A 27,972-nucleotide genomic window follows, 5' to 3' on the forward strand; every position below is an offset into this window, starting at 1 on the left:
CGAGAAGATCAAACCTATCCATTCTTAAGGAAATCAGCCCTAAGTGCTCACTGGAAGGACAGATCCTGAAGCTGAGGCTCCAATACTTTGGCCACCTCATGAGAAGAGAAGACTCCCTGGAAAAGACCCTGATGTTGGGAAAGATGGAGGGCACAAGGAGAAGGGGACAACTGAGGATGAGATGGTTGGACAGTGTTCTCGAAGCTACCAGCATGAGTTTGACCAGACTGCGGGAGGCAGTGGAAGACAGGAGTGCCCGGTGTGCTCTGGTCCATGGGGTCACAAAGAGTCGGACACGACTAAACGACTAAACAACAACAACAACACACAGCTGCAAATAAAATGTTTTAAATGTGTTACAAAGTGCAGTATACAAATGTGACACTAGATGGCAACAGTGAGCTATGCAAAATTCAATGTATTTTTTCAAAACGTTTTTTAAAAAGCATTTTCATAGCGTTTTTTAAATGTGTGTATATTCCACCTTTGTTGGTTTTCCTCTTCCAGCTCATCGCTCGGCTGCAGCTTAGGAACCTTACAGTATATTGCAAATGATGGCTGGTGACAAGGAGGTGGACACAGAAATAAATTACTCTCCTGAATAAGGTGGCATTTTAGCTGCCATCTATGTAAAATAACTTGGATATCCAGGAAATTGATGAATTACATGGAATAGGAAAGGAATCAAGCAGAAAAGAAAGGCAGGCATAAACAAAAAGAAGGCTGAGAAACAACAAAAATGAGAGAAGTACCAGCAGCTGCACACATCTGCTTCAGGTAGGAGACTGTATCGAACCAGCCCTGATTCTCCATCAGACCTAGGTTTTCCATCCTAGGAAGATAATGTTAACAGCATTTGCTCAAATTCCCCCTTGATATGGCTCTGTCTCCTTTCTTCCCTGTTGTCTCCCTGCTGTTTCCTTCCACATCCAACATCAAAATTTAGATAGTATCCCCTCTACCTACCATACACCCCAGTAGTGCCAGAAAAATGTGTTATGCTTGAACAGAAATAAAAAATATCTTCGTTTTCTCTGTGGATAATATTTCAGACACACAGTGAATGAAATATGCTCTGCAAACATTGGACCCATACAAGATGCTACTTTTCTTTATGGGGTCCCCATCCACACACCCCTACCTGTTTTGCCATCACAAAATTTATTGGTGTTTCGTGCATACTTTTCTCCCAGTTGCTTTATGCTGCCATTAGAGGGCAGAAAAGAGTAAGTGTGTAGGCAGAAAATGCACATCCAAACCTATAATCTGCAAAGAAAAGAAGCGATGAGATTTAGATAACAAAAAGAGAGAGAGAGAGGAAAGGACATTGTTTTAAATGAGTCATCAGAGATAATGTGCTGAACTACGAATAATGAATCTTGCAAACTAAAACATTTCACATCTCCGTACAGCTGCCATCTTTTGGAAGGAAGATGAGAAGTTTGCTGCTGGCATTGGCAAAACAACACTAGGTCAATAACTCCTTTATCTAACAGCAGCAAAAAGAGATGAAAACATTTCTATGATACTCTTGTTATAAGAGAAAATAGATGTCAATTTTTACCTTTGTATGCACAATCTATTTGTTTAATTTCATTAGGAATGCGAAATCTGAAAAGGCAGATCTCCATTGTAGTCATAGAAAAAAGGTTGCTGCTTCGTTTTTTTAATGTGCTTGTTTTTGTTTTGCACTGAGAGGTTAAAACATAAAGATCATTCTGAAAACGACAATTGATGCAGTTCACAGAATGTTTATATACCTGGCATCTCTTGTACTTCCTGAAAGGGCAAAGGAATAAACATTGGGTTAGCATATCCAGTTTATTGAGGGGTGGGAGACGATACCAGAAGTAAAATGTGTACCAGGTTCAAAGGCTTTCTCTTGGATATAGCTAGCACTGAATTGCCCCCCCAAAAGTGCATTTTAAGAACTGTTGTTTTGGTTAGGGAAAGGGAAAGGTAAATCTAGATTAAATAGGGAGAAATAAACACTGTCATTTTGAAACTGATGACAAGGTGTGGACTCTGCCAGAAAAAAGACCCAACAACCTTGCATGCAGGAGAAGCACTGTGGACCGATAACACAATAAGAACCTGTCTGGTAGAGGGATCTTTTGTTTCAATGGACAGCTCTAGCATTTAAACACTGGGAATTATTTCTGAGACCATACCAATCGCAGTGATTTGAAGGAAGGAAGTTGAAGCAAATTAACAGAGTTTTTTCCCCCCATGTGGGTCATCCTTCTCCTTTGGGTTTTGGCTCTGAAAGCAGAATTTAAGAGGCAGACTATTGGAATGACCTGCTTCTTTCCCAATTGTCCCAAACAATTACAATTATATCTCACATTCTCTTTTATCTTGACAGAGGACATTTCCAGAACAGGGGGAAGGGAGGCAAAGGTGAAGGAGAGACTTTCCCCGGTGGTTTTTATATATTTATATAATTAAGGTAATATTACCTTGTGCAATACGCAGTAAGCCCCTTGACCTATTTGTTTGGTGTTTGGTAGATTCCTTACCCAGAGGCATTTCCTTTATGTCCCCAGTTTTAAAACTGACTGTCCACACACACAAAAACACACCAAACTGGGGGAAGAAATGTGATGTCTATCTTGCAACCCAAAAAAGATCACCCAGTGAACTTCATGGCTGAGTTGGGAATTTGAACCCTGGTCTCCTACATCCAAGTTCAACACTCCAACAACTAAAATCAGAAATGTCAGGTCATACATTTTTTGAAAAATCATAGAGTGAAGCTTATTAGTAAATATGCATATACATAGATATACATATTCGGAAGGTCCAAAAGAAGTAAAATGAAACAGCTTCCTATTCATTAAGTCTTTCAAAAGGAGATGTCTTCATAGAGTGTTCCCTTTCCATCAGAGAGGGCGCAAGGTGGGCCTCACTAGAAAGGGAATTACAAAGCCAGTGCGAAAACCTTTACCTTTACCTTCTCCTTTTTACCCAATAGTTGAGTAAATGGTCGCTCCAAAAATGGCAACAAATAAGCCTCTTTAAATAATCAGTTTGCACCTGGGAGAAAACAGCTGTTCCTGTTTATCAGGGACAGTTCCTGTTTTCAGGTTCCTTTCACTGGAAAATGACTGCCTCTATTTTTTTGAATTGTGGAAAATGCCTCATTAAAATTTCATTAGTGCAATTTTCTAGCATTATCATTCTTGAGGTCTGGTACCCTAGCAACAATATATTCTGGCACAGTTATATTTTTGAGTGTATTTTTTATAAAATAATGGGGATAGGGGTGGGGTGGAACTTGCAAAGAGATATGAGATGTGAGCATAGAAGTGTTAAATGCATGCCCCTATTTCCATTGGTAAACTGGTTTTCTATTATTATTTATAGTTAGCAGAATTTACATACCACTTGATTGCAGTAAAACCTCTAAGCATGTCCTGTTTCCCACTTGCTGACGCAGAATTCAGACTCATGGCTCAGGTGGTGTGATTAAAATCTTTCCACAGCAGGAGGGGGAGACATCAGTGACTCTTCACCAGCCTGACTCATCTCTGCCTCCCCCTCGCCAGATTCAGCTTCTGATTCTTCACTCCTCTCTGCCACAGACTCTCCCAGCTCACTAAGCCCAGTTACCCCTTCAGCTTCTCTCTAACCAATCACCATCATCCCACCACCATTCCCTGGGCTCTGAGCCTTCTCCCCTTAGTGGTTCCTGAGCTTGTTCCTCCCACCATTCCTCTGTCAGTATTTTCATCCCTCGCATTGCAAGGATCACCTGATCGTGTTGTTTTACTTTCATACTGAGAGAAAGGAGGGGGCGGAAGCTACTCTTTGAGACTTCCGTCTCTAGTACTGTTGTACTTTTTCTTTTGTACTTTTTGTACTGTTGTACTTTTTCTTAAAAAGCAGAGACATCACCTTGCCAACAAAGGTCCATATAGTTAAAGTTATGGTTTTCCCAGTAGTAATGTATTGAAGTGTGAGCTGGACCATAAAGAAGGCTGATGGCCGAAGAATTGATGCTTGCATGGAATCAATTTCAATCCGTTACCCCCGAGGATGTGGACAGGCTGCTTGGATGCGTGAAACCAATCACCTGTCTCCTTGATCCTTGCCAATCCTGGCAAATAAAAGCAAGCCGGAAAGGGCTGGGCGATGGGCTCTGCGGGGTGGTGAATGCTTCCCTCTGTGAGGGAACATTCCCAGATCCTCTGAAAGAGGCAGTCATTAAACCGCTTCTTAAAAAACCATCTTTAGACCCGGCCAGTATGGCCAACTATCGCCCAGTCTCAAATCTTCCATTCTTGGGCAAGGTGATTGAGCGCGTGGTTGCGGAACAACTCCAGGCACGCCTGGAGGATGCGGACCATTTGGATCCCTTCCAATCGGGATTCAGGCCTCATCATGGGACTGAAACTGCCTTGGTCGCACTGGTTGATGATCTCCGGCGAGCTAGGGACAAAGGTGAGAGTTGTTTCCTAGTTCTGCTGGATCTCTCAGCGGCCTTTGATACAATCGACCATAACATCCTTCTGGACTGTCTAGAGGGACTGGGAGCTGGGGGCACTGTTATACAGTGATTTCGCTCCTTCCTCCTGGGCCGTGTTCAGAAAGTGGTGGGGGGGATGAGTGTTCAGACCCCTGGGCCCTCACTTGTGGGGGTGCCTCAGGGTTCCGTCCTCTCCCCCATGCTTTTTAACATCTATATGAAGCCGCTGGGAGAGATCATCAGGGGGTTTGGACTGGGTGTCAATCAATATGCAGATGATACCCAGCTCTCTCTCTCTTTCAAATCAGAACCAGTGAAGGCGGTGAAGGTCCTGTGTGAGTGCCTGGAGGCGGTTGGAGGATGGATGGTGGCTAATGGATTGAAGTTGAATCCTGACAAGACAGAAGTACTGTTTTGGGGGGACAGGGGGCGGGCTGGTGTGGAGGATTCCCTGGTCCTGAATAGGGTAACTGTGCCCCTGAAGGACCAGGTGCGCAGCCTGGGAGTCATTCTGGACTCACAGCTGTCCATGGAGGCGCAGGTCAATTCTGTATCCAGGGCAGGTGTCTACCAACTCCACCTGGTACGCAGGCTGAGACCCTACCTGCCCGCGGACTGTCTCGCCAAAGTGGTGCATGCTCTGGTTATCTCCTGCTTGGACTACTGCAATGCGCTCTACGTGGGGATACCTTTGAAGGTGACTCGGAAACTACAACTAATCCAGAATGCGGCAGCTAGACTGGTGACTGGGGCGGCCGCCGAGACCACATAACACCAGTCTTGAAAGACCTACATTGGCTCCCAGTACATTTCCGAGCACAATTCAAAGTGCTGCTGTTGACCTTTAAAGCCCTAAACGGCCTCAGCCCAGTATACCTGAAGGAGCGTCTCCACCCCCATCATTCTGCCCGGACGCTGAGGTCCAGCGCCGAGGGCCTTCTGACGGTTCCCTCATTGCAAGAAGCAAAGCTACAGGGAACCAGGCAGAGGGCCTTCTCGGTTGTGGCGCACGCCCTGTGGAACACCCTCCCATCAGATGTCAAAACAATAAACAACTACCTGACATTCAGAAGACATCTTAAGGCAGCTCTGTTCAGGGAAGTTTTTAACGTGTGATATTTTAGTGTATTTTTGGTTTCTATGGAAGCCGCCCAGAGTGGCTGGGGAAACCTAGCCAGATGGGTGGGGTACAAATAATAAATTATTATTATTATTATTATTATTATTATTATTATTATTATTATTATTATGAATTATGGTGCTGGAGGAGACTCTTGAGAGTCCCATGGACTGCAAGAAGATCAAACCTATCCATTCTGAAGGAAATCAGCCCTGAGTACTCACTGGAAGGACAGATCCTGAAGCTGAGGCTCCAATACTTTGGGCCACCTCATGAGAAGAGAAGACTCCCTGGAAAAGACCCTGATGTTGGGAAAGATTGAGGGCACAAGGAGCAGAAGATGAGATGGTTCTGACAGTGTTCTTCAAGCTACGAACATGAGTTTGACCAAACTGCGGGAGGCAGTGGAAGACAGGAGTGCCTGGCGTGCTCTGGTCCATGGGGTCACAAAGAATCAGACACGACTAAATGACTAAACAACAACAACAACACTTTTTCTTTGTTTTGTCTAGAGACAGGATTGCTGTATGAGAGCTGCTCCTCTCGTACATGTTTGTTATGTTCTTTTATTTGATTAATTAGTAGAAATAAATTAGGTATGAAACAAAACCTCCACAGTTTTGCTTCCATTTGCATCATTTGGGTGCTCAGTGATCGGAAGGTTGGAGAAGGTGCTCCCATCGCCCAGCCCATGCAGGCGCTGAAGACGTGGTCTGAACATGGGCATACAGAAAACCTCTGCATCCAACCAGTCAATCAGCAATGCAGCTGATGCCTTACCTTGGTCATGATATTGGGTGCTCCTTTTTTTCCATGAGGAAAAAAAAATGTTTAGGGACCTTTCCCATCTCAGGCTACCTCAACCTTCCTTTTTTTTTTAAAAAAATAATTTTTATTAATTTTACAAATATTTTAATGCGTGACATTGTAGTTTGCAACATAAACATTTGGCTCCCTGAGCCTCCTCCCCAACTGATGGTTTTCAAACCTAATCTCTATATATTGCATTTTCCTGTATTTATTATTCCTCTTAAATTATGGTAAAGGTAAAGGGACCCCTGACCATTAGGTCCAGTCATGACCGACTCTGGGGTTGCAGCGCTCATCTCGCTTTATTGGCCGAGGGAGCCAGTGTACAGCTTCCGGGTCATGTGGCCAGCATGACTAAGCCGCTTCTGGTGAACCAGAGCAGCGCACAGAAATGCCGTTTACCTTCCCTCCGGAGCGGTACCTATTTATCTACTTGCACTTTGACATGCTTTCGAACTGCTAGGTTGGCAGGAGCAGGGACCGAGCAATGGGAGCTCACCCCGTCACGGGGATTCAAACCACCAACCTCCTTATCAACAAGTCCTAGGCTCTATGGTTTAACCCACAGCGCCACCCACGTCCCTGTTAAATCATAACCTTATATCATACTTACTTAACTACGATACGTAATAAGTGATAAAATTAACCTTACAAAATGTCCTATAACCCTGCTGGCGATGTTAATTGTTTATAGTTGTCTTTCAGATGTATCAGGCTACCTTACCCTTCCAGACAGAGATGCCTGTACACAGGAAACGACATCCAGTTCAGTATTGTCTATGCAACTAGCTGTCAGTGGCTCTCCAGAGTTTTTGGAAGGACGAGATGCTGTTTTCCAACATTATCTTGTGATATTGGGGATCAACCTGGCATCTTTTACTTGCAAAGCATGTGCTGTACATTTCCTCCCCTAAAATGTTGCCCAAATGTTCTGAATTCTGAAATAATGTGTACAGATTAAAGTCAAAGTATGCAAATCAAACAGGAAGTTTCTCCTAGTATTTAGTCAAAATCCTCTTCCTTGCAATTTCCATCCACTGGCCCTTGTTTCACCCTCTGGAGCAACTGAGAATAAGTCTGTTCTTCAGATATTTGAAAGCTACTGTGAAGCCTACATGTGAAAGGCATGTGATCCAGGTAGTGAAGACTGAAGATGAAGAAGAGTTTGGATTTGATATTCCACTTTATCACTATCCTAAGGAGTCTCAAAGCAGCTAACAATCTCCTTTCGCTTCCTCCCCAACAACGAACACTCTGTGAGGTGAGTGAGGCTGAGAGACTTCAGAGAAGTGTGACTAGCCCAAGGTCACCTAGCAGCTGCATATAGAGGAGCGAGGAATTGAACCCGGTTCACCAGATTACGAGTCCACTGCTCTTAACCACTACACCACACTGGCTCTCAGACTTGACAGAAGGGCAGGGGGAGGAAGTATGACCTCACCACTCTCTCTCTCTCTCTCTCTCTCTCTCTCTCACACACACACACACACACAGAGAGAGAGAGAGAGAGAGAGAAAGAGAGAGAGAGAGAGAGAGAGAACTGCACACACACAGTGGTAGAGGAAGCCGCTTAGGCGCCTGGGGCAGCGCGCCCAGGGACAGGGCGAGGCACACAGCGGGGCCTCTGGAATCTACCTCCTCCCACTCAGCTGCCCTACGGCTGGGGGGGAGGTGTTGGAGATTCATTCCCCATGTCTGCAGTCATGGGATTGTTGTCTATCACATGACGGTGTATGCTTTCATTCCACAGTGTGGGAAGTGAAGGAGACAGGATGTTTGTGTTACTGTGAAGTGGGACTATTGTCTTTTGTTTTTTCCTCTCTTCGCTGTCTGATGAGAAAGAGGAAGGAGCGAAGTCAGAATGCTCCGAGTGTTTTATATGAAAATGAATGTAGATTAGCCAAAATGCTGAGCTACTGAGGTCTGTTACGCAAACTGAGAATACTCTGCAGATCCCTAAGTGTGCTAATGCCTTTTGGCATTAGTCACTGTGATGCTCGGGCAGAAGAAAGCTTTTGAAGCTCCCGAACGATCGACCAGGAGGGAGAGAACATGCCAGTCAGGCATGTGTCTCTACCAGGGTCCTACACAAGAGTAGGATGCTCCTAACAGGAGGCAGCAAGCAGACTGTTTGGGCAGCAGGGAGCCTGCACACGCCCAAGCCACTGCATCTCTCCCAGGACCCACGGTGAGTGGCACCCGGCATTTTATCACACCCCCTCAGTAGTGACACCTGGGGCAGCCCACACCCACTGCACCCCCCTTCCTCCACCCCTACACACACACACACAATTGCAGTTGAGTAAGGGGAAATGTCTGAATATGGCTTTTGTCTGCCTCAATTACCCCATGTGTCCTATTGGCTTGAAGCAATGATTCTTCAACATAAACTTCATTGGACTGGTTATGTTGTGTGGATGCCAGATTATTGTCTTCCAAAGCACTTACTCTATTCTGAACTTTAAAATGGAAAGTGTAATGCTGGTGGTCAACAAAAGAGGTTTAAAGACTCTCCCAAGGCAAATCTTAAAAAATGTAGTATAAACACAGACAACTGGGAAACACTGGCCTGCGAGCGCTCCAATTGGAGAACAACTTTTCCCAAAGGTGTCATGGGCTTTGAAGATGCTCAAACTCAGGACAAAAGGGAGAAACGTGCTAAGAGGAAGGCACACTTGGCAAACCCTCACTGTGATCAACTCCTGCCCGGAAACCTATGTCCCCACTGTGGAAGGACGTGTGGATCCAGAACTGGCCTCCACAGTCCCTTACGGACTCACTGTTAAGACAGTGTTTATGGAAGACAATCTTACTTGGCTATGAGTGATCACCAAAGAAGAAAATTGGCTTGAGAAAGACAGAGATAATGCAAATTCAGGATAAAAACCTTGGTCAAGCAACAAGTTGATACAACTTTGCACAGAAGATTGCTGTAATTTCAGCGCTTCTGTCCTTTCACAAGATCACTTAAAATATCACACCCCAGTCCCTGGCAGCATGTCACACTGCACTTGTAGAGTCTTAAATTAATTTCTAATAATTATACCCCATTACTGTTAAAAGAAATGTATAATTTCTTCTCAGAGGTTTTAGGAAAGTGCTAACATTTAACTAGAGAAAGTAATGTAAATTTACATCTTGTTAAAAAAAAAAGGAAAACCTGGAGGTGGGGTGGAACCAACCAAATATTCTTAAAGGGTTGTCCTTAAATGGCATGAGGGGTGGAGAAGGAGGGAGGGAGACAGAAAAGAAAAAGTAACTAGTTATCCTCTAGAAGAAGAAGAGTTTGGATTTGATATCCCGCTTTATGACTACCCGAAGGAGTCTCAAAGCGGCTAACATTCTCCTTTCCCTTCCTCCCCCACAACAAACACTCTGTGAGGTGAGTGAGGCTGAGAGACTTCAAAGAAGTGTGACTGGCCCAAGGTCACCCAGCAGCTGCATGTGGAGGAGCGGAGATGCGAACCTGGTTCCCCAGGTTACGAGACTACCACTCTTAACCACTACACCACACTGGTTCTAGAACAGCTTTTCCCAACCTTGGTACCCTACAGGTTGCTGGACTACAGCTTCCAGCAGGGCTAGTTGTCAGGGCTGAGTGGAGTTGTAGTCTAACAACATCTGGGGCCCCAGGGTGAGAAAAGCCATCCTAGAATATAGAAATTTCACAATCACAGCTGGTGGCAACAATGCTCCTGAATAACCAGTGGCTGGAAACCACAGGAGGGGATAGCACTCTTGTGCTTGAATTCTGCTTGTGGGTCTCCCCCAGGCATCTGGTTGGTCATTGTGCAAACAAAATACTGGACAAGATGGCCATTGGTCTGATCCATTCAGGCTCTTCCTATGTTCTTAATGGCTTGGATCCAGACTAACAGAGCAATCCAAACAGCGACCAATTCAAGTATGTTTCAATGAGACTTAATAATGACTCAATTTGGATCTAACCCACTGTTTTGTAGCAAAGAGGTATGTGTTCCATTTGTAATATTGCAACATAGTTATCACAGAAGAACTAGTATAACCAGCTAACTCTACATGCCCCAAGGAATCTCATCTGCTCTCATTACTGATCTGGGAGAACCACAGCCTGTCAGTGTTGACAATGCTGTATCAGATGGACCTTGTATTGTATAAGGCAGATTCTGATGCTGCAACGTTGTTATGTTTAGGAACACTTCAGGTTGAGAACTGTGGTCAAAATAAGTTTTTTTATTAATAGTAACAGCCTGAATTGTCATTCCTGTTCATGAACACAGCTAGAAAGGAACAACACTGGCATAGTCTCAGACATGGGACTCAGCTATATTACTTTGCTTGTTTTTAAAGTGCTTTAAAGTGCTTTGAGAGCCAGTGTGGTGTAGTGGTTAAGAGCGGTAGTCTCCTAATCTGGGGAACCGGGTTCGCGTCTCCGCTCCTCCACATGCAGCTGCTGGGTGACCTTGGGCTAATCACACTGCTTTGAAGTCTCTCAGCCCCACTCACCTCACAGAGTGTTTGTTGTGGGGGAGGAAGGGAAAGGAGATTGTTAGCCGCTTTGAGACTCCTGAAGGGGAGTGAAAGGCGGGATATCAAATCCAAACTCTTCTTCTTCTTCTTTAAATGCGTTATAACTATGCAACAACAGATGGCGCTGTAGAGCACAAAACTTTTCTATGCAATTTTACATAGGGTTTTTTCTTTTGTTATAACAATTTAATTTATGACTTATTTATAGAGAATTTTTCCCCGGTGTGTAGATCCATCCCAGGTCACAAAGTGGTGAGGGTCAGGGCAGAAGTTTTTTTTTATTATTTAAATAATAATAATAATTAAATTTCTTACCCATCCTCTACCATAAGGTTTAAGGGCAGATTACAACAATGAAATATCCAATCGTAAAATGAACGAAGGAGTAACAACCAAAAAGCAAATTATAAAGATAAGTAAGAACAGTTCCACAAATAAAACAATTATAACAATCCCATATACAAAAGAAGTTTGAAAATAGCTCCAATACACATTGGGATAAAGAGTAGGATCTCCACTTAAAAGGCTTGTTGAAAAAGGAAGCCATGTTAGCTATGTTCTGCCTCTATTGTCAGAGGTATTACGCCTCCTAATGCCAGTTGCTGGGAACTGCAGGCAGACAGTATTCTGTTGTACTAATGTGCAGGCTTCCCACAAGCCCCTGGTTGGCCACGATGAGCACAGGATGGTGAAGTAGATGGGCCATTGGCTTGATCCACCAGACTCATCATATGAAGGTCTTCAGCTGGTGCTGAAAACACAAGAGATGGAATCTGCTCAACATGTAATGGGAGGGGATTCCAAAGGCTAGGTGCCAGCACACTAAAAGCCCAATTCCTCTATTATATGGAATGACCCTCCTACTTTCTTCAGGAGGCTCTCTCCTACAGAGTACACTGTTTGATTGCATATATTAAGAGTCATAGTGTTCTTTTAAGTCTCCTGCTCCCAAGCAGCTTGGCACTGAGACTCTTAGGCCATAATCTTATGCAAACCTACCTGATGGAAAACCCCACTGCACACATCTGGACCTAACTCTGAGTAAACACATACAGGATCACACTCCCCAAGCACTCAACTCAGTTGTCAAACAGAGCCATGTGACCTTTATTGTTGCTCATTTCCCTTGTAGATCATATATCGTGTCTTAGGTAAAGATAAAGGGACTCCTGACCATTAGGTCCAGTCGTAACCGACTCTGGGGTTGCAGCGTTCATCGCTTTATTGGCCGAGGGAGCCGCCGTACAGCTTCTGGGTCATGTGGCCAGCATGACTAAGCCGCTTCTGGAGAGCCAGAGCAGCACATGGAAACGCTGTTTACCTTCCCGCCGGCGTGGTACCTATTTATCTACTTGCACTTTGACATGCTTTTGAACTGCTAGGTTAGCAGGAGCAGGAACCGAGCAACGGGAGCTCAACCCGTCGTGGGGATTCAAACCACCAACCTTCTGATCAGCAAGTCCTAGGCTCTGTGGTTTAACCCACAGCGCCACCCGTGTCCCCTATCGTGTCTTAGTTATCCTTATATTCTTTGCGATCTTCACTGAACTGTTGCTTTTGACTGCAGCAAAGAAATGGGATCTGAGCTTGCACAGCATAGTAACAACAAGCTTGAGTTATTTTCTTTTTCTTTTGGTCTGGACCAGTACCAGTAGAAGGCCCAGATTACAGTAGGTGACTCAAGAAATTAAACCTCATTGAGTTTAGCAGATCTTTTTTTCCCCCCAAGTAAATGTACTTGGAATTAAGGTGTACAATTTAAATTAAGTAGTTCATCCACAAAATACACAGAGCATTAAAAAAAAAAGTTTATCTCCATGGACTTGCTGTGTATGAAGCCTAATATCAGTCCAGAAATTGATTAGGGTTTGCCGTCTAGTTAAAAGATATAGCTGTACACAGAGTCACAGCCTGGGTTCATTTATCCTTTTCATTTGTAGTGCTCCATATTATATGAGTGCAGATCGATTTGAATGTCTTTAATATTCATGATCCTCTCACCAGTCTGAGTGAAAGAGATAAAGATTTTGATGGCAATCTGAAGAACTTGATTAACAATGCACTAATCATCAGTACCATTGACCTGATTTAAAAAAAAATATGTTTTCCATTCATCCATCATTCTATTACCAAAGATGATTGCATTACCTTACTATTTTTTTACCTAAATAAAACCACATGAGTTGTAAATATCATGTCTTCTTTATAAAAAACCCACAAATGCACCTTGAAACCAAGTTAATTTAAACTAAAAAAACATAAAAACGACCTATAATAACCAATTAGCACATGAACAGGGGAAAGCAACTTACAAGTGGCCCCCGATAAACCAAGTCACTTTGACTTCCTGTTAATAAATGTTAAATTGTGCCAAGGAATTAATTTTGCAATAAATTGTTATTGTTGTTGTAATATCTAACTAAAGCATATTACCAGGAGTAATTATCCATATATCAGAATGCATTGAATGTAGTGTGTGCACTATAATTACTCCCCAAATTGCTTATCATTCAAATGGTAATTTTAGCAATAATGTTGCAGTAGCTATAACTTACCTTTCATCTGCGGAGAAGTAGTTTATAATCACTACACCAACCTGAATGTTGCACATGTAACAGAAATCACTAGTAGCAAAATATATGGCAAAGCAGATATACTGCTTACTCAAATTCATCCATTTGTTCTACCATGGTTATCAGAAAAGGTGTACATGGTATAATCGCTAATGTAATGCATTACATTTTGGTCTGCAAAAAGTTTTGGGTTATCCCTCCCATCAGCTAGGATTGCTGGGCTTTGGGGGGGGGGCAAAATCACAAAAAAAAAACCATTTTTGAGCTATTTTTAAGGAAAATTGGCAAAACCAACACTGCCAACACAGGTTGTCATATGTCCAGATTTTCCCGGACATTTTTCTTTCCATTTCCTCCTGGAAACTGCTTCCACCCGCAGTATTACGTGTATGTGAAGGAACATCCAGATGTATTTCAACCCTACTCAGATCCAGCCTGTTGGAATTGTAGTCCAAAACATCTGGAAGGCACTAGTTTGCCAATGGTGGTTGTAGTACAACTTTGTGAGTGATCAACAAGGACCTGGATCTGTCTTCTGATTCCTCTCCCTGTAACGTAGGTAAACTTTGGAAGAGTAATTTTGTGCCACCAGTTAGTTTTCACACGCATGTTTATCTTTAACTGACAGCAGTAGCATCAAATGAGGGTTTGAACAAAGGAATGTGTTAATTATTGCAGGTAGCACAGTCATATCAGTGACATCATTTTAATGAGACAGGTTATACTTTCATTCAAGAATATTCAAAGCCTGTTCAGGCTTTAACACAGAATAGGATAGAATGCATGGAGGGGACATTTTAACCACTAGCCCCAGAACCTGTTCAAACATTTTCTTTTCCCAGTACCTATGTACATATAGCCAAATGTGGGCCGGGTATTTCTTGTACATTCAATCAGTACTGTATACTTTGAGAATAAGTGTCATGAGGCAAGAGTCAGCTTCGCCTGCTGAACAGCAGCCTGAAGGGAGAGAAGAAGGAGTGACTCTAGCTGCAGCTGATCAGCTTTCAAGGACACAGAGGAGAAGGCACTGATGAGAACCAGCTGGCTTCAGCCTTCTCAAGCAGAGCTTCCAGCAGGAGTCAGTTACTGGTAACAGTTCCTGGCCCTGCCTTGCTGCTTCCTGCTTGTCTTGACCCTTGACCCTATGATCATCGGATTCCCTGACTCCTGGCAGTCTAACCATGCAGATTGCTGTTTGCCCAACCCTTGGATTGGACCTGACTTTGGATGCTGACTCAGCATCCAGGCAAGTACAGCTCAGAGACTCTTCTGGTTGGCTGGCCTCCCACCCCACTGAGCTCTGCACATGGTTGCTCAGCAACAAGACTGTGACAATAGGCATTGTGCATAGACTTTGTGCAAACAAGATGCTTGACTGTGTGAAAGTCTGGTGCTAAACCATCAGGTGTGAATGTCTGAACAAAGTTCAGGTCTTGAATCATCGTGTGCATGTAAACCAGCTGAGACTTTTAAAGCCAAACTATAACCGCTAGGCTTTTTGCTCCTCTTAAGCAGTGGGGGGATGGATGGACTGAGGAACTCCAGCTATTTTTAGACTCTTAACTCCAATCAAGTCAAGCCATCACAGCCAATGGCCAAGGATGGTGGGAGTTGTAGTCAGAAGCATCCGGAGAGCCACAGGTTCCCTATCCATACCTTAAGGGCTGCTTAAGGTTGCAGTTCTGAACATGGGAGTAAGCAAACAGCATTGAACATAGTGGGACTTTCTTCTGAGGAAACATACATAGGGTTGCACTGTAAGCTGTCTCCTCAGCGAGGACTTCAATATTAGAAATAGGAGTAGAAATCCAGAAGGGATTCCATTATGTTGTAAACATGGAACAGGGTGACAGATGGCAACATTTAAATGGATTCAGAAAAAATAAACCCACTCAGGAGTGCAATAAAGAGATTAAAATAAAAGGTGCTGACATACCAGATGGAGGTCTTCTTGAAGTCTTGAGATGTTCTGATGGCAATGCTGACCAGGGTTTCCCTTTTTCTCCCCTTCCTGGGATGAAGTCAGGAAAAGGTTTGCATAAAAATTTTGCATCTGACCTCATTAAATGTATTTTAAGGGGTTATCCTTTTGAGGAAAAGAGAGACTTTAGAATATAAAGTCTGATTTTTCCTTAGAGACTATAGATAAAGTTTGACCTCATAAGAAGCACTTTTAAAAATGTGTTTCTTCTGTGCAGCCCTCTACATGTCTATAGTAATAGTTGGTTCCTTTCTAGACCTACTGATGTTCAGCCCAAAGGTCCCCGAAGCAGTGGACAGAATATGAATATAAAGGAAAAGCACAATAAAAACAAAGACAAAAGTAAAATAAATAAATAGCATGAAATAGCAAAATAATCTGAAGCACAAAGTCACTCTGGATTCATGGTCTTCCAATGATGCTCTCACTACAGACACGACTCCATAGCACACAGAAGCCAAATTACTGTAACTCACATCCTCCCCTCCAATCTCTCACTTAGGACCAAGCAAACAGGGGGAGTGCTCTCACTCTCATCACAACCCAAAGAAATATCCCAAAGGGCAAGTTACCTTTGGTGCCCCATCAGAAGTAAGCCCCATTGAGTTCAAAAGCACTTACTCTCCTATCACTTGTAGAAATGCGTCTTCAAACTGGGAGATGATGTGAAATCCTTTCCATGCTGCTTTTCAGACCCATGAAAAATAATGTCTACTTGTAAGGGCATAAAAAGGCATTTGACTTGCCCTTCTAGGGCTGAAAGGTGGGACAGGTGTGCCCCTCCCCCCAACATAAAAATAAAAATAATACCTTCTAAGAGAGAGGGTTAACCTATTTCACCATGCATATTCCTGGGGATTCCAAGTCTACATTTAATATTTTATTTTAAATAAGAATTGCTTCTTCTCAAGGAAAAGAGTGGTTTTTATTAGCTAATGAATAATAATATTTAACTCACGGCTTCCATAGTTTGGTAGCATATGAAATTTGCAACTGCCCATGCATTCAGTGTTAGGTAATTGAAGCAACTTGATCTGGTATTGGACTAAATCTAAAAGTTAAATATGCAACACAGTGTACTGTGCAAGCTTAGACATGAGAAGTAAATTCTACTGAGCTGAATGGGTCTTACTCCCAGGCAAGCGGTCTTAGGGAGCAATCTTACAGACCCCAGGAGGGCATCAAGGGACCATAGGATAAAGCAGATCTCCCTTATGGCTTTGAGTTTCTGTACTGATTTTCTTTTGAAGTACTGGGTTTTTCTCCCATTGCAACCAATGGCATAGAAAATACATCTCTGGTCCGAAAAATATTACCCCCTCAGATACAAAAACAGAGAGAAACACTAACTACCGGTAACTAACTAACTAACTCTCTCTCTCTCTCTCTCTCTCTCTCTCTCTCACACACACACACACACACACACACACACACACACACACCCCTTCTATCCTGTTGGCATGAGTCTGGCAAAGCTTTGGATTAGGCAGTCCATAAATAGGATTTCCCCCTCCATGGACCCTTTTGGATAACACTGCCTAGGACTCATTGTGTATGATTTTGTTCAGTTGTACTAGAGCTGAAATTTGTCATGATAAAAAATAAATGCTAGATATCCATTTATAGCATACTATGAAGGATTGTTGCCATTTATTTCACTTGAGTTTCCTGCAAATATCATGGACAGCAAAGCTAAATGATAAATGCTGACTAGCCTGCACCCTACCCTGCAGAGTACTTGCTCTAGACAGATTCTGCATTAGTCCCCACACTTATAAAGTATCTTATAAAGCCTTTACTCATAATTATTACAACTATGGGCACAATCCACCAAGTTCTCCCCACTGAGATATTCTTCTTCGGTTCCCATTCATTCCAGTGTTTGAATTACAAGAGGGACAACGAAATTGAGATGAGAGATTTGTAGATTTCATTAAGGTCTTAGTCTAACTTTCCCTCCATAATCTGAGCACTAGCATGTGGGTGCATTGTGCCCCTAGAAACAAATGACTAGCCTAACTGGCAAGAGAATTGTCTTCAAACAAATGCTGTTTCATTTGACCTCTTGTATGGTAAATGCATGATTATTAGCTATACTGTTGTGTAAAAGGTAAAGGTAAAGGGACTTCTGACTATTGGGTCCAGTCATGACCGACTCTGGGGTTGTGGTGCTCATCTCGTTTATTGGCCGAGGGAGCCGGCGTACAGCTTCCGGGTCATGTGGCCAGCATAACTAAGCCATTTCTACCAAACCAGAGTAGCGCACAGAAACGCCGTTTATCTTCCCACCTGAGCGGTACCTATTTATCTACTTGCACTTTGACATGCTTTCGAACTGCTAGGTTGGCAGGAGCAGGGACCGAACAATGGGAGCTCACCCTGTCACAGGGATTCGAACCGCCAACCTTCTGATCGGCAAGTCCAAGGCTCTGTGGTTTAACCCACAGCGCCATCCATGTCCCTTCTACTGTTGTGTATGGGCATTTTAAAAAAATAAAAATGAGGGAATAAAGGGGAAATGCCAGCAATAATAACTTATTCCTTCCAGCAAACTAACTTCTTTCCCACCCTAGGTACATCGTCACATCACCTAGGATGTCTAGTATATCATGAATAAGGGGTGAATTTTAGTTGCCTTCTTCCTCCAACCCAAAACCCCACCATGAATTGTTATGTACTTTAATATTGGAAGTTCATGGACTTTTTTTTTAGTATTGCAATAGTCACCTGGTATTGTTGTGTTGCTTCAATGATTTCTTTAAAACCCTTTCATGTAAATTCCCATCACCTAATGGTATAATCAAAAATACTACATGCTTCATACTGCAGTTTTGACATCATGCACCAAAAAGCATAGGTAACACACTCCAGAAAATATATGAAAGAACAGCTTCTCCCAGATGATGTCCCTTACCCAAAACAAGAGACCCTTATTATATCAGGACTCTTTTCCAAATAACTCCAGAGCAATGCAGTGAGTTAAGAAATTGCTATTGAAGGTGATGAACGTTGGTTTGACTTCTTAACAACCAATGGAGATCTCACCTCTGTCTCGCAATTGATTTAACTAAGCTATTTTTCACCTCTGGTACATCTACATTCAACTTGTGTCACTCACTGGAAAAAATTCGCCTCTCATATTTCTAAAGCACAGGTTTAGAAATCACCCACAGCTGATGATTTACCTGTGTTTCTCCATCAGGAATAGGCTATCCACAGCCCTCCAGATGTTATTGGGCTACAACTCTCATTACCACTGACCACTGGCCATGCTGGTTGGGGCTGATGGAAGCTGAAGTCACCGTCCCCCTTCACCACCACCCTACATGCTGAATAGGCAATTGAGAAGAAAATTCCACCTGAAAGTTATTATACTAATAGAAAATGGACCTATTGAGATCAAAATGATACTAAGGCAGGGAAGAAAGAGAAAAGCTATGATAGCCGTCCAGGCAGTATGATACTGGAAATAAATGTCTCCTGCATATGAATTAGTTGCAAGATGTTTAAAGCCTCTTGAGAGAATATTTTTAATATGGCAACAAATACCATTTTCTTGATTACTTTTAAGACCCGATTAAAGTGAAGGAGCTCAGCCCAATAAGTTGTTTCTGGAGGGCGGGAGCTAACTGAATATAATTTTGGGGGTTGGGGATGGGAAATTGTGCCGCCATTTAGGTCTGAAATACACAGCCTTGAGAAATGCTTTTTTAAAGCTGTTTGCTTTTTAAATGGCAACAGTCTGTATATCTATTTGTCTAGACTCCATCAAGGGGCCTATTGTAGCTGGAGGCTTAGGCTTGAAGAAGACTAAAGGGCTACATCATGTCAAAAACCTGAAGTAGGAATTATTGCCTTTCTTGCTTCAGTTCACAGCTGTATTATGTCACCAAATCACATCACAGTGTAATCAAAGATGAATAAAATATTTTTCCCCTTTACCTTAAATGCTTTTCCTGTCAATTACAATCAAAGGACATGATTTCAGGTCTGTCAGTTGGCTGGGTTCCTTCTGACTGATGACTCTAAAACTGTAATCTACTAAATATAAAATGAATCAGAGAAGTCTCAGAATGATTCTGCCATTAAGAAAGAAGTTTTTTTTCCCCTTCCCACAGGGGACAGAAAAATAATTGGTCTTTAAAGAATGAAATCAAAGATGTTAAAAATGACTCTTGTGGTCTTTCCCCCTCTCTATATTATTGGCATTTTCCTCCGTACAAAAATTTCAGTAATTTTCCTTCGGGAAAAGCTCCTATCAGCATTCTAATCAACCCGATCTCATCTCGTGTGCCATTAAAGTAAACATTAACTAATATCTTATTTTTATAAGTCCATACTTTTTTGTTCGTATTATTAGGTGCTCTATGATGGCAAACTGTAATCCCACTACAACGACAACTTCTAGGCAGTTTACTAGCTTGATTACATCATTAACCATAATCAAAAACAGTTCCCCAGAATGATTTCAGCTTAGTGGTAGGGATTGCTTCCTTTGATCTCAGTAGCATCATTTTACGATAGGTTGCTCCTCATTTACACTACAAATGCTGGCAAAAATGAAAGTGGTATCTTTGCAAGCAATATTGGATAAAATAAAATAACCAGTTCAGCAGTCTATGCCAGTTGCTTTCATCGATGAACAATCAGAATTTCTTTTTTAAATCCTGAAAGAAAAGTCTTAGATTGTGTCTCATCTCTGTATGATATTGCTTTGTGTTTTCTGTTTAGTAGCATTTTTAACACAGTTTCCAATCCCCCCCCTTTTTAAGTCTTTATTAATGAATGTGTTAAAAACAACCCGTTTTGCATTGTGCTCCAGCAAAAGGAGATTGATCAACGTATCACTGCAGTACTTTGGCGATATGCATAGCATAACATTTTACTTTAATGTACTAATATACTGCTTTTTTACTGTTTCATTTGTAATGTTGTCACCACTGATGAGCAAATACAAACCTACAGACTGTCTGAATAATGCATGTCATTATTGGGGAAGTAATATTTCTCTCTGTGTTGAAAGTGGATTCCGCAGTGATTATTTGGGTGAGCACAATCTACGAGACTAGAAAAAATATATACAGTGCAGGTCAGGTGCAAGGTATAAGTTGTTTACATAGACTTATTTAGCAGCCCCCTATCTTATGCTATTGTTCCTATACAATCTCCATTCTGGATTTAAGAATCCACATGGTATTTGCTGTTGGGGAAGGCCAATCCACTGATTTGCCTTCTATGGATAAAACCCAATACAGAAAACCATAGTATCTTGCAAAGATGAAGACAGCACATCTACTGCTCTACTTCTACAGGTGCAAAGTGGTGGTCTGTCCACTTCTGATCTCTGTGATGAAAGGAAATGTATGAAACTAAATAAGATAAATAAATCTCAGTTGACATGGATAGCTCTGTTTCTTTGTTCAGATATATATTTGAATGCTTATCCACCTCTGATCTATCTCCACACAGCTTGCAGCTTCTATGGCTGGGAACCAGAAATGTCTTTACTCAGATTTTAATCTTCTCCACTCCCTCCAAACTGGCAAATGAGAGAAAGAATTAAGAAGGGGAAATGGTTATTGGTAAGACCTAGAATACAAAGTTTCTATTTTTGGAAAAAGAGGAGACGCTGTAGGGTTTAGGTGAATGAGGAGAAAGGTGCACTCCTGGACCAAGGGAGAGTCAGGAGTTGCCAGTAGATTTGGTCCTCTCTTCTCACCTCCAAATTTTTGCTTCTTGTCTTTACTCCCGTTCATGGGCAGGGGTGACCATATCATACTTCCGGTGATAGCTCCTTGCATATTATAGTGAAAGATCTCTAACATTTACATGAGCATTTAGGGGGAATGCTTTTTAGGAACAGCTAAAAAGTCTCTGGGAAAAATATTACTTTTCCAATTTTGATTTGGAAACTGGCTGGTGTACAGAACTACAGTGGTGCCTCTGGTTATGAACTTAATTCATTCTGGAGGTCCGTTCTTAACCTTAAACCATTCTTAACCTGAGGTACCACTTTAGGTAATGGGGCCTCCTGCTACCGCCACACCGCTGGCGCGAGATTTCTGTTCTCATCCTGAGGTAAAGTTCTTAACCCGAGGTACTACTTCCAGGTTAGTGGAGTCTGTAACCTGAAGTGTTTGTAATCCGAGGTGTCTGTAACCGAGGTACTCATATGCAGATCTCTTGACAGTGTCTTTGCAGGATAACCAAAAGCTCACACATCTCTCTGGAGGATATATGTGAGCTCCCACAGAAGATCAAAAAGCAGATGTTTGAGTCACCAGAACATCTGCTCTTCCTACTGTGTGAAGTCATCTCTGTCACAGAATAATTCCCATAGTTCTGGGGTCTGTTTTTGTAGTATGAAATTACTTTATTGTTTTGATATTTGCCACTTGAGTACTTTGGTTAATCTGTCACCTCATGACACAAATTAATCAGTCACAATATCAGCTGAATGACCTAACCAATAAGTGAAACCTGGACCCAAAGTTGCATCTGATATTCTCAACCATATTGGAGGATGGCAAAATATTATCCAGGGGGTTTGAAATTCTCCAGCAATACATCCTGGAAAAGAATATGCCCAGAAATTTGATGCAAAACTTCATTTTTGGCAAATTCCAACCCATTTCTTAAACAGATGCTTTCCCCCTGCCTTAAGCCACTGCACTCTCTTCCTCCAGGAAATTTATCCCAGCCCAGGTCTGACACTGGAAGTGAGCCAGAGTACAGAGAGATAAAAGGGGTGGGGAACTGCTTAGTCACCTCTACACTTCATTTCATGGGGAAAAAAATATATACCCCATCACTCATTTATATGTGAATAGGCCAGACATATGAAAAAAATATATATGGATGTTTCATGTACATATAGTTTGAGCCTGTTATTACTGGAATGAATTGATAAATACATGAATTCATCACCTAAGGCCGACTTTTTTTGGACTCAGGGCCACTTTTGCAAATTAGAGAAATTGTTATGGGAACCACATACAGACACACATACGCCACAAGCAAGTACACATCACAAACTATGTCATTTGCTACAACAGAATGCTTATTTCAAGCCTAATGCCAGCAAGGGGGGGGGGTGGTCCCACAGAAGGGAGTGATGACCACCAACTTGGATGAATTTAAAGGAGGAGGAGACATTTTTAATTAAATTTATATACCGCCCTTCATCCAAAGACCTTGGGGCGGTTCACAAGATAAAAGCACAAAATAGACTGTTTAAACAAAAACAAAACAATACCCCCCCACAGACATGTTTAAAAGGCCATAGAATATCAATCAGCCAAAGGACTTGTTAAGAGGAACAAGTTGTGCAACCTAACTTTTGCGTGTTCAGACCCAGAGACCTCCCCCCTAAATAAAGACACATTTGACTCAAATTTTAGTTTTGGTTTTTGGCAGAATTTAGGCCAAAACTTTATTGATTACAGAAAAATGAGTGGTTGCATACGCTCTGGTTCGACTAGCTCCCTGCACACTTTCAGGTAGCGCTGACCCAGAGCTCTATCATAGGTCAGCCAAGGGTGAACACCTGAGGCAGGTGAAAAGCCTGGGAACAGACTCTGTTCACTCCCCAGATGCTCCCCTGGACTCAGGCATGGGCACAAGCCCCTTTCGGGGGTTGACCAAACCAAGTTGAGTCCCTGGATTCCTTTAACGGAATACCCTTCACATAGGGATGGCGAGACCGTTCTCCCATCCCTATCACCTGACCCAGTGCCTATCTGCAACCTTACAAGTTGTGACGAATTGCTACGCGGCAGGTGAAACCCAAATGGCCACAGCCAGTCAGCCAAGTGGGGAAAATTCCTGCCGTGCCCCTGTCCCAACGACAGACGACACGCAATGGCAAAATGCCCTAAAATTAGGGAGAGGTGGGTGGGTGTTCCGATGCATGAGCCAAAAGAGGAAGCTCTGCGACCCGTGCATGGGTTTATATAGGTCCCTCGATCCATTTAGACTGCACCCCATTGGCCAGATTAAACCCAGCATCGAGGGACCTACCAATCGGGTATTGTGGCTATCCAATAGACCCACCCACAACCAGGAGGTCTGTCTCCAGGTCTCACCGCAACATGTGCCCTCTTTTAGGGAGGACATTGTTTCTAGTATGTGATTGAATCCCACCCAAAAATAATGCCAGTCTGTGAGCAGCACCCTGGGTGATAAATCCACGACTATATACATTTTCCCAGGACCACCATGGACAGTTGGAATTATCAGGCACCTGCAGAAACAGTTGCTAGGAAGCACATGTGGGGACAATGCTGCTGTTCTCGGATCCGGCTTATCAGCTTCCTATTTGGCCACTCTGAGAATAGGATGCTGGCCACTGGGTGGGCCTTCTTAAAAGCAATCTAGAAAAAATAATACAGTAGCCCAGACATTACTGGCAGTCTTCCTTGTATAAGTGGACAAAACCCTTGATGGCACAGCTTATTCCAAAAACTGAACAGAGATGGAGGTCACCAGTTCTTGCCTCAGATGTTTCAGGCACCCTTAACTGTCCTCAGGTTCTCCCCCTTTCAAAACAGATTTTGTGGTTGCCAATGACAACCTCAGAGCTCCACATTCCCTTTCCCCCCACATACTTACAAAGGAAAGAAGAAAAGGAGGAAAATACAAATTGGAAGCTTTTTTTTTTTTGACAGGTGGCAAGTAATATTCATCCAAGTATTTCTCTCCGCCTATATGTTGTACATCCCTTGCTTCTTCTTCTTTTTTTAAAAAAGAATCATATAAAGTCTCCCATAATCGCATGTAAATTAGCTGCTGTTTTCGCAATGGCAGCTCCCTGCATAGCCTAAAAGCACAATATACAGCAAATGAAGCTGCTGCCTCCATCCTTCAATTTGGTAAATGCTTCCAGCGTAAGAAAAATATTTTTAAAATTGCCAATAATTATAAAAATGTTGCTTGCCACGGCATAATTATTTTATAAACCACACAGCATACAACTGTTTCTCGTCACGGAGGCCATCTCCACACTGTACCATATGGCTAATGGCTTCTATTTTGCCTCACACCATACTGTGTGTGCCTTTCTCATCATACTGTATTGGCTACTGAATCAGTTTGCTGTTAATGTCTGTGTTACCCTTTCACTGCATGTTTATTTTATGAGATTGTGGCATCTGTTTTTGGTGTTTACTCTAAAAGCGACAGAGTTCCCTTTCCAGAACCTGGATATTACTGCAATATTAATTTCCCAAGACAGGCTTTTGTTGTTGTTGTTGTTGTTGTTGTTGTTGTTGTTGTTGTTGTTTATGCCTTTTTGCCTGTCTTCGTGTGTGTGTGTGTGTGTGTGTGTGTGTGTGTGTGTGTGTGTGTGAGACCTGATAGAACCCAGTGCACATTAGAATAAAACTTAGATTATTCAACCCGAATACCCACCTACCAGTTCCTTTTTGAAACAATTCATTTAGGTGGTGGAGCTTTTTCCCTCAGACACACATTTGGCTCTTCAGCTTCCCAAAGTATTAACATTTAAAGGTTCAGCTCCCTTTTTTCTTGTTTACATTCTCGCCTCTAAAACAGCAGTGTCTATAATCTTTCAAAACCAAGTCCAAATTTCAATAAATTAGTAGGCTATGAACGAGGGGCAGGCACAGAACACATTTTCAAAGTTTTTGTGGTACTAGAAAAAAACTTGCATTCTTTTTTAAAAAAAAATCCTACAGAAATTAAATTTAAAATAGAACATTATGTCATAGTTACGCAATTAGAAGGAGAAGGAGAAACCTCATGGTTTCATGCAGTTTATAAGAAGTGAGCATTATAGGGAAAAGAGAAGAGCGTGGTTTGTTTCAGATTATGGCTCCAGTTTCCAGCAAAAAGATCATAACTGTGGTGCTTGAGTTACAGAGTCGAGCTTTGTTATCTTTTTGATCCCTCTCCCATTAGCTTCTGTTTTTGAAGACTACATGTAGCTTGACTGGATTGAAACTGAGGGGAGTCATGCAGTACCGGGCTCAGGAGTGGGGTGGTGGCAAAATTGGGGCCACACTGTTGCACCAGTGGTCTTGCCACCAACCATCCCTTTGGTACTCCCTTTGGTGTATCCATGCAATGTTGACCTCGCCGCTTCCCCTGCTCCACCCACCCCCATCTAAGTAAGGAGGAGTGATGCTGGTGTTGGAAGGGTAACTCTGCCCCGCCACATGAACAACTACTGGAGTCAGGAATAGAGGTGCACAGATTCCACTGAGCTACTCACAACCTATCCACCATAATTTCATCACTGATACAATATCTTCAAAACAGAGTTTAATATACTGAAAGTGAAAATGAATAATCTCAAAAGGAAGGCATCTTCCCATTTTCACTGGGGCTGTCCTCTTATCTAGGGGTAGGCAACCTAAGGCCCCTGGGCTGGATGTGGGCCAATTACCTTCTCAATCCGGCCCACAGACGGTCCAGGAATCAGTGATTTTTTACATGAGTAGAATGCATACTTTTATTTAAAATGCATCTCTGGGTTATTTGTGGGGCTGCCAGGTGTTTTTACATGAGTAGAATGTGTGCTTTTATTTAAAATGCATCTCTGGGTTATTTGTGGGGCATAGGAATTTGCTTATTTTTTCTTCCAAAATATAGTCCGGCCCACCACATGGTCTGAGGGACGGTGGACCAGCTCACAGCTGAAAAAGGTTGCTGACCTTCTCTTATCCTCCCTGTGGCTTCAATCTGGGGTGGAGTGGGGTGGGAAAATCAAGCTAACCTACTCTGGGACAACCTGGAGAACAGGCACACCAGCTTGCCCCCCCCCCCCCACAATTGAGGGGGCTGGTGCCATGTGATGTGCTGACATCACTCTCACATGATGCACACTGTGCTGACATGTCACACGCACTCATGTGTGGCATGGACATGTCGTATGGCATGGACAGTGGTACCTCAGGTTACATATGCTTCAGGTTGCATACGCTTCATGTTACAGACTCCGCTAACTCAGGAATAGTGCTTCAGGTTAAGAACTTTGCTTCAGGATGAGAACAGAAATTGTGCTCTGGCGGCGCGGCAGCAGCAGGCGGCCCCATTAGCTAAAGTGGTGCTTCAGGTTAAGAATAGTTTCAGGTTAACAACGGACCTCCGGAACGAATTAAGTACTTAACCCGAGGTACCACTGTACAAGTGTTCACCATGGAATATTGAGGGGGCCTGACCCCCTCCTTGAAATTTTTGAGGGCTCAGCCCCTCACCCTTCCATAGATAGAGCCCCTACTGGGAAACTAGACATCCTTGTGCAGTGCTGTTTCACAGGTGACTTTCCTGCAGGACTCCAAGTTCAATCTTCAGGTAAGATTGGGAATATCCTCAGTCTGAGCCCCTGGATAGTCTTTGCCAATTGGAATAGACAATACTGACCTAGATGGGCCAATTGTATGAGTCAGTATAAGTTTATGTTCCTATGAACTTGGAAGATGCCCTCCTCCCCTTTTTCATCTTGTCCAGGCAAGGAAAGCCCTTTCAGCTGTTCTGCCTATTACGTGGTGACATGGAATAGGGCCTTCTCCATAGTGGCACCTCATCTGTGGTTATTTCCTCCCCTTGGAGGAATGACGGCATGCAATACTGTCATCATCTGGTTTTTGTTGCTACGAAAAAATACAGGTCTTTGGGGAAATTAGATATTGTAAGGCCAACTATATTTGTTGAGACATGTCTGCTATGTTTGTTATGGTTTTGATTTTTAACTATGTTTTTCTCTTGGTTGTATTGAATGTAATTTTTTTAAATGAATTTGTTTTAAACTGCTCTGGGATATGAATTAATGAAGGGTGGTTCAGAACTTCAGTACATAAGAAGCAAACAAACATGGAAAAGTGGCCACACAGCTCCGACTGCCTATCAAAGGCACCTACAAGAAGTCTTCTGTGGATGGTAACATCTGATCTTACATCCATAATTGTAATTCAGTTGGGTAACATATGTTTCTCTCATTTGCAGCAGGATTTTGCATTTTGCTGATCGATGTTTGTCTAGCTCTACTTCTCATGGGCATTTAAACCTAACATGCCTATAGGAAGATGTAAAGGATGTAAAATCAAAGGATGGATCTGGTATTTATGTACTGTGTCTCAGTTTATTTGCTTTGGAAACAGTGTCATGTCTCAAAACAAGCCATATAAAGAGTTGCATGCAGGGCAAAAAACGATCAATGCAAGTGAAGGAAAACTATTGTCTGAGGCCTGTTGGTTTATATACCAAAACCTGGCTGGCACATTGGCAAAACTGCTTGACTTCTATGAACTGTTTTGATACATAAGTTTGCAGCTGAACGGATTCTACCTAGCAAGCTTACTCAACAAGACACCAAGCAAGATGAAAGGAAATGTTTTAAACCATGACATTCTAAGGCCAGGTCATGTTCACCTCATTTATCACTTTAAGAAGAAGAAGAAGAAAAAGGTGGAGCTATTAAAATAAAGGCAGATGACACTGCTGTCTGGGCTGGAACCCATCTGGTAAAAGTATGAGTCCTTTCCTATTA

General features: G+C 42.6%; 2 long non-coding RNA genes across 3 annotated transcripts in view; one reads left to right on the top strand and one right to left on the bottom strand.

The window, feature by feature from the left end:
• The window catches only part of LOC310707485, a 225,672-nt gene that overhangs the window by 39,386 nt on the left and 158,314 nt on the right, over nt 1–27,972 (bottom strand). The window contains exon 3 of one of the 2 annotated variants that reach the window (XR_014526499.1): nt 15,420–15,494. The exons of the other annotated variant lie outside the window; for it this stretch is intronic. This is a non-coding gene — a long non-coding RNA (uncharacterized lncRNA). The remainder of the gene's footprint in view (nt 1–15,419; nt 15,495–27,972) is intronic. 2 annotated transcript variants of the gene reach the window in all.
• Nucleotides 14,584–27,891, top strand: LOC310707534. Its single transcript, XR_014526552.1, has 3 exons — nt 14,584–14,729; nt 20,934–21,046; nt 27,429–27,891. It is a non-coding gene; the product is annotated as an uncharacterized lncRNA (long non-coding RNA).

This window comes from Podarcis liolepis, assembly GCF_965112155.1.
Source record: "Podarcis liolepis genome assembly, chromosome: 5".
NCBI lineage: Eukaryota > Metazoa > Chordata > Lepidosauria > Squamata > Lacertidae > Podarcis > Podarcis liolepis.